This window comes from Acomys minous (assembly GCF_964271855.1).
Source record: "Acomys minous genome assembly, chromosome: 12".
Lineage (NCBI taxonomy): Eukaryota > Metazoa > Chordata > Mammalia > Rodentia > Muridae > Acomys > Acomys minous.
In genome coordinates this window covers 67,525,179-67,531,178 of record NC_140493.1, presented here as the reverse complement: position 1 = coordinate 67,531,178, position 6,000 = coordinate 67,525,179, and the positions used below count along the sequence as shown (strand labels likewise).

At 47.6% G+C, this 6,000-nt stretch overlaps 1 protein-coding gene and 1 long non-coding RNA gene across 3 annotated transcripts in view; one reads left to right on the top strand and one right to left on the bottom strand.

Moving 5' to 3' along the window:
- Positions 1 to 414: 414 nt before the first annotated feature.
- Positions 415 to 2,244, bottom strand: LOC311609649. The gene is made up of 2 exons (XR_014783460.1): positions 1,964 to 2,244; positions 415 to 588 (listed from the first exon to the last, which is right to left on the bottom strand). It is a non-coding gene; the product is annotated as an uncharacterized lncRNA (long non-coding RNA).
- PAFAH1B1 (platelet activating factor acetylhydrolase 1b regulatory subunit 1) overlaps positions 1,065 to 6,000 on the top strand; it is a 46,220-nt gene continuing 41,284 nt past the window's right edge. For both annotated transcript variants that reach the window (XM_084802825.1, XM_084802826.1), the window contains exon 1: positions 1,065 to 1,438. The gene's annotated coding sequence lies outside the window, so the exon portion shown is untranslated. The remainder of the gene's footprint in view (positions 1,439 to 6,000) is intronic.

Here is a 6,000-nt window from a genome sequence, read left to right as displayed (position 1 = left end):
CTTGAGGCTGGCCCAGAGTTCCTGGGCTCCTTTGATTCTTCTCCCTCCCAAGTAGCGTGGGCTGTGTGCCACTTTGTTTGGCTACTAGGTTTATTTTATACTGATACTGAGGCCAAAAAGAGATATGGTACTTTAGTCAAGGTCATATTCCCAGCCAGTGGCGGCACCAGGTTTCATATCGGAGATGTTAACTCTGCAGCTTCCCGAGTGCACAATGTACAATATTTTATCTTCATGAAGGGAAGTAATAGAATCATTTAAGCCTGAGTGTTGGAAAACACAAGTGAATAATGAAGTAATCTCATTCAATACTTATTAAAATATCCTATATTGAATTATTCAGACCCCTAAACGTACCCTTTCAAAAACCAAGTGTCTCTTTATGGAATAAATTGACAACAAATCCCCCAGAGCTGTCATTAACACTTCAATTCGCAATTTAATAAAACATAGACATGCCTTGTACGGATAAAGTTCCAGGTCTTTCTGTGGACGTCCGTTTCCAGAAATCTCTGATGTGTATGTGTGACTAAGGAAAAGAATAGCTGAATCACATCTACGGGCGATTCCTTCCAATTAAAAAAAAATCTGTAACAGAAAGGAACACAAGGCAGTCAGTCCATCTGCCGTTTAACCTCAACAGCTCTTCGTTCTAAGACCACCAATTTACTCTCGCCCTTTTGGGGGAGACGGGGAATAATCCTACAGGCTAAGATGCAGAAAGGAAGCAGCCTGGCTCGGCTCCCATTCGAGCAAGCCGGGACCCGCGGTCCTCCGGACAGCGCAGTGAGGGCAAAGCAGAACTCGGGTTCGTGATGGGCCCCAATAATCAGACGAGACCCTAGGGCAAGAGGGGGCTCCTCCCAAGGGTACAGCGGGTAGAGGAGCGAGGAAAACCGCGCCCAGGGCGCAAGCTCATCCATCAGCCCCGAGTACAGTCGCCAGACCACCCCGCAGAAGGCAGCGCGGCCCAGGCCCGACCGGCCGGCGCATGCGCCGCAGCCCTCCGCTCCCCTCCCTCTTCCTGGCGGGTCTGGGGCGGCGGCGGCGCGGTGACGTCAGGGCGTTGGGGCAGCTCCTGTGACAGACGGAGCTGGAGCGGCGGGGCGGCGGCGGAGTCCGGCGGCCGTGATAGCGAGCGAGGGAGCGAGCGAGCAGCGACCCGAGGGTCCAGGGAGCGAGGAGGAGCCGGAGGGGAGCGCTCGGGCGCGAGCGAGAGGATCCGCGAGCGCCGGGGCTAGGGCTCGAGCCCCGGAACGGCTGAGGAGCCCGCCCGCGGCCCTCCCCTCCCCCTCCCCGGGACCGGGCCCAGCGCGCCATCCTCCCCCTCCCTCCCTCCCTCCCTCCTTCCTCCCTTCCCTCTCCCTCCCCCTCCCCCGCCGGTGGATGGGAGTGAAGGACGGAAGAGGCCCTGCGGAGGCGGCGGTGCAGCGCTCCGGTAAGGCGGCGGCGCTCTGCGCTCTCCCCTCTCTGTCCCTTCCACCGCGCTCGGGCGGCTGCGGGCCGGGCCGGCGGCCTGACGATGTGGCTGCGCCGGTCCCCTCCCTCCCATTCTCCCCTCCCCCTGCCGCCGCTGCCTCCTCCTTCTTCTTCTCCTCTCCTCGCTCTCAAAATGGCGGCCGCGACGGCCGTTGAGTGAGAGGCACCGAGGAGGGGGGCCTGGCCGCGGAGGGCGCTGCCCTGGCTCTGGTCCTCCGACCCTGGCTGCGGGTTACCCCGGGCCGGCGCGGCTTCGGCGGTGGCCTCTCGGGCGGCATCGCCCTCCTGCCGCCGTGACTTAGCAAGAAAAGTATTCTTGGGTGGGAAGGGCGTGGAGAGCAGGTCGCTCTGTGATCTTGGGGAAAGGGCTCAGCCCTCCTGGGCCGCGGAAGCGAACCCGCATCCCCACCCGTCCGCGGCTGGCGGCTCCAGCGCCGCCGGGGCTCCCGCAATCGCCAGGCCTTCCAGGGGTCCGGTTACCCACCTGTCCTTAGGTTAGGGGTCCTTAGGTAGGAGGATGGCCCGCCGCCTTGGCCCCCGGCGCCCCGGTGCGGTGGTGGTCCAGCCTCTGCGCTCAGTAAAGATCTGCAGCATCCACCCACCGAATCGGGCAGGATTTCCCTTTTTGCCACTGGCTCCTCGCACGGGAGTTGCCTTTTGACGTTGCTCACCCTGAGCTCCGAGCCTCTGGCCGTTCCCTTCAACCCATCTCCACTCCATTAGGAAACGCTGTGACTATTTACCCTCTCTAGCCTCCCAGGTGCAGGTGAGAAGATGTTTTTGAGGTGGTGGGTTTATTTTGACTCCCGTGAGGAGAGGTTCTTACTGTCTGAGATGGGAGAAAGCAAGGTGCTTGGCTTATTTGTTATTCTGCCGGGTTTTTTTTTTTTTTTCCCAGTGACTTAGCAAGAAACTCCTTGGAAGGAGGGCAGGAAATTTTCCGTTGTGGTCTAATTCCTATCAGATTTTTGGTTAAGAAATTATGCTTTGAAGAATACCGGATTTGTGGTCTTACTCTAAATGGGCGATGTCATGCCAAGGATCAACCCCCCCCCCCTTTTCATAAGAGGCAATTGGGAAAATAAAATTATTCCTGTTTTTCCGACCTTTAGTTTTAAGCACACATTCCTTAAGATTCACAACCATTAAAAGATTCAGCAACAGAAAGGTCATTTTAGCAATTCTCTTTTTGTTGGGGTGGGTTGTTTTGTGTGAAATTCTTTTCTGGGGTTGGGATGGTGGAGAGAGAGACCTTGTTTGGGCCTTCAGTACAGTCTTCTCTTTTTATTTTACCACAGCAGTGTTTGTTTAATATTTCCCCCTGCAGTAGAGCTTGATTGCTGCAGGATTCAGTCCCTGAATCAGGAATATTTTTAGTCATGTATGCCTGTAATAATATGTTGAATATACGTTAAAAGCTTTAACTTTAAAAATTGGTTTAGTTTTAAGGCTCTAGCAAGCTTTTATTTGTAATGGGTGTCTTTCCGGACATAGTACTGCAAAATAATTGGCAGTTAGAAATTGCAGCTTTATTAAAGCAGAATATGTATTTAGGATAATTCTTTCATGGTCTGTTTAAAAGATCATTGTCTGATTTCAGAGGGAAGGATTTCCTACAATAAATTTAAAATTGATATATATATCAATTTTAAAAGTCAGAGAAAAGAACTCAGTTTTTCACAGAATATTTCTGCAAATGTTGGTTTTGATGGAGTACACCCTGTTTTGGTACATCTTCCCACATCCTTGAAAATGGGCTAATATTTGTGGATGCTGTGAACAGCCATTGAGCCGGGAGGACTGGGTGGAGTAAGGGAGTGCCAGCAAAAGCTGTGAAATGCTCCATTGCCCTTTCATAGCATTCTCTTCATCCTTATGATTTGTAAGGTTGATACTAATTGTGGCTACAACAAAGGCATTTCTCTGTAGTAGATCTTAAAATCTCAGGGTTCCCACCTTTTTTTTTCTTTCCAAGAAGGACATTAAATAATTGGAATAAAGCAGAACCCCACCTCTAAAACAAGTACTTACTGTCTACATGTGTGTATGTATAAAAATCACCTACATATCTGCTCTGCCTAATGTCTTTTAATTATTCTAGCCAAATGAGTGTTAAACCCATGAATGCCAGGAATATTTGGCAACAAAAGCATGGTATACTGGGGGAAAAAATCTAGTTGAGAATACTTGTTTTCACTAAAATAGTTTTTTTCCTCCTTAATGAACATCAAAGATAAGATAATAAAGATTGCTTATTTGGTGTAGAGATCTTTAAATAGGCCTTTTCTCTCTGGTTGCTTCTTGCATAGGACTTTTTGTGTGATAAAAGAACACAACTCACTTTAGTGTCTGTGGTTCTTAAAGAATTTTAAATACGATAAATATAATTTTGGTGAACCTTATATTTGTAACTTTGTATATATTTTTAGATTTTTGTTATTTTTCTTTTTTGATTTTTCCAGACAGGGTCTTTTGTAGCCTTGGCTGTCCTGGACTCCTTTGTAGACTAGGATAGCCTGCAACTCACTGAGATTTGACTGCCTCTGCCTCCTGAGTGCTGGGGCTAAAATTGTGTGCCACCACCACCTGGCCATTTTTGTTATTTTTCACACAGTTAGAAATTAGAAAGGCTGTTATGGTGATGGATGAGTATGTTGGGATTAGTGTTTCACTGTATTGTGACTGACCGATCCCTAGCCCTGTTTCTAGTTAATGGTGAATCCCATCCCGACCCTGCCCCACCTTCACGCAGGAGTTTACTGATAATTTGGTTGAGAGTATAAATGTATATGTGCTTATGTTTCTGGTATCTATTAGAATTTTGCTAACTTTGAAGGAATCAGTTTTTAAAATTCTTTACAATTTTATATTTATAAAGGCCTTAGCGAAGCTGAGGTGAGTTTCTATTTTCACTAGTTCGTTTATGTATGTTTAGGTGCACCAGTTTATGGGATCCTGTCCTTTCTGCCACCATGTAGGTCCTGTGGATTGAACTCAGCCATGTTAGAGTTGGCATCACACATCTTTCTTTATCCAGTGAGCCATCTCAACAGCTCAAGAGAACTAACTGAGCTGCTTTTGAGATGGGGTCTTTCTCCCGCCTCCTCCCCAGACAGGGTCTCTCTGTGTAGCCATGGCTGTCCTAGACTCACTTTGTTGGCCAGGCTGGCCTCTATCTCAGTGATTCTCCTGCCTCTGTCTCCCAAGTGCTAGGATTAAAGGTGTGTGCCACCAGGCCCAGTGAGATGGGGTCTTATTTTAGCCTAGGCTGGCCTTGAATTTGTTGTGGAGTTGGTCCTGACCTTGAGCTCTTGACAGTTATCTTCCACCTTTGAAAGTGTTGGGGGTTACAGGACACTGTAGCCTTGACTGGCTTAATACTCACTCCTTATGTATCCTAGGTGAGCATCTAACCTCCTCTTTCCGCCTTAGACACCTCCCAAGTGCTGTAAAACAGGTGTGTGCCACTGTACTAGTAGTAGTATTTGTTTGTTTGTTTTTTGTTTTGTTTTTCTAGACACAGTTTCTATGTGTAGTCTTGCCTGTCCGTGACTCGAGTTATAGACGAGGCTGGCCTCAAACTCACAGAGATCTGCCTACCTCTGCCTCCCGAGTGCTAGGATTAAAGGTGTGCGCCACCACACCCAGCCTGGTATCTATTTTAAAATTCTGTTAATATACATAACTTTCTGGATAAAATATCCCTAGCATGAAAAGGATTTGTTTCTGGGAATGAAAAGTCTGTATCTTATAATTGGTTTCTTAATTTAGAACATTTATGCTATATTAATGTTTAAGAAAAGGGCCAGGCGTGGTGGCGCACTCCTTTAATCCTAGCAGTTGGGAGGTAGAAGCAGGTGGATCACTGTGAGTTCGAGGCCAGCCTGGTCTACAAATCAAGTCCAGGACAGCCAAGGCTACACAGAGAAGCCCTGTCTTGAAAAACGAAAAAAGAAAAGGAAAGTAGGGCTGGTGAGATGGTTTAGCTCTTAAAGCTTATCAAGATGAGTTTGATCCCTGGTACTCACATCGTCGACAGAGCTAATTTGTCTTCTGACTGACAGACGTACATAATAATAAAAAAGGAAAGTAAATGTTGCTCTCTCTTGGATTATATACAAAGCTATCTGGATATCTAGATATGCATGTGTGTAAATGACTTTATGCATTTATTTTAAGTATTCAGGGAAAAAGAGGTCTTTTTGTTTACATATGGTTCTTTTTTGTTTGTTTTTTGTTTTTCCAGACAGTCTCTCTGTGTAGCCTTGGCTGTCCTGGACTCCCTTTGTAGACCTCGAACTCAACAGCGATCCACCTGCCTCTGCCTCCCAAGTGCTGGATTAAAGGCGTGTGCGACCACGCCCGGCTTACATATGGTTCATATCAGGCACAGTTGTCATCTCAGTGAGCTATTGAAATTGTAGACCATGTCATTACTAAGGTAGAACTATCTTTTTCTCAGATTTATTATATTTGTGTGTGTGTGTGTGTGTGTGTGTGTGTGTGTGTGTGTGTGTAGTT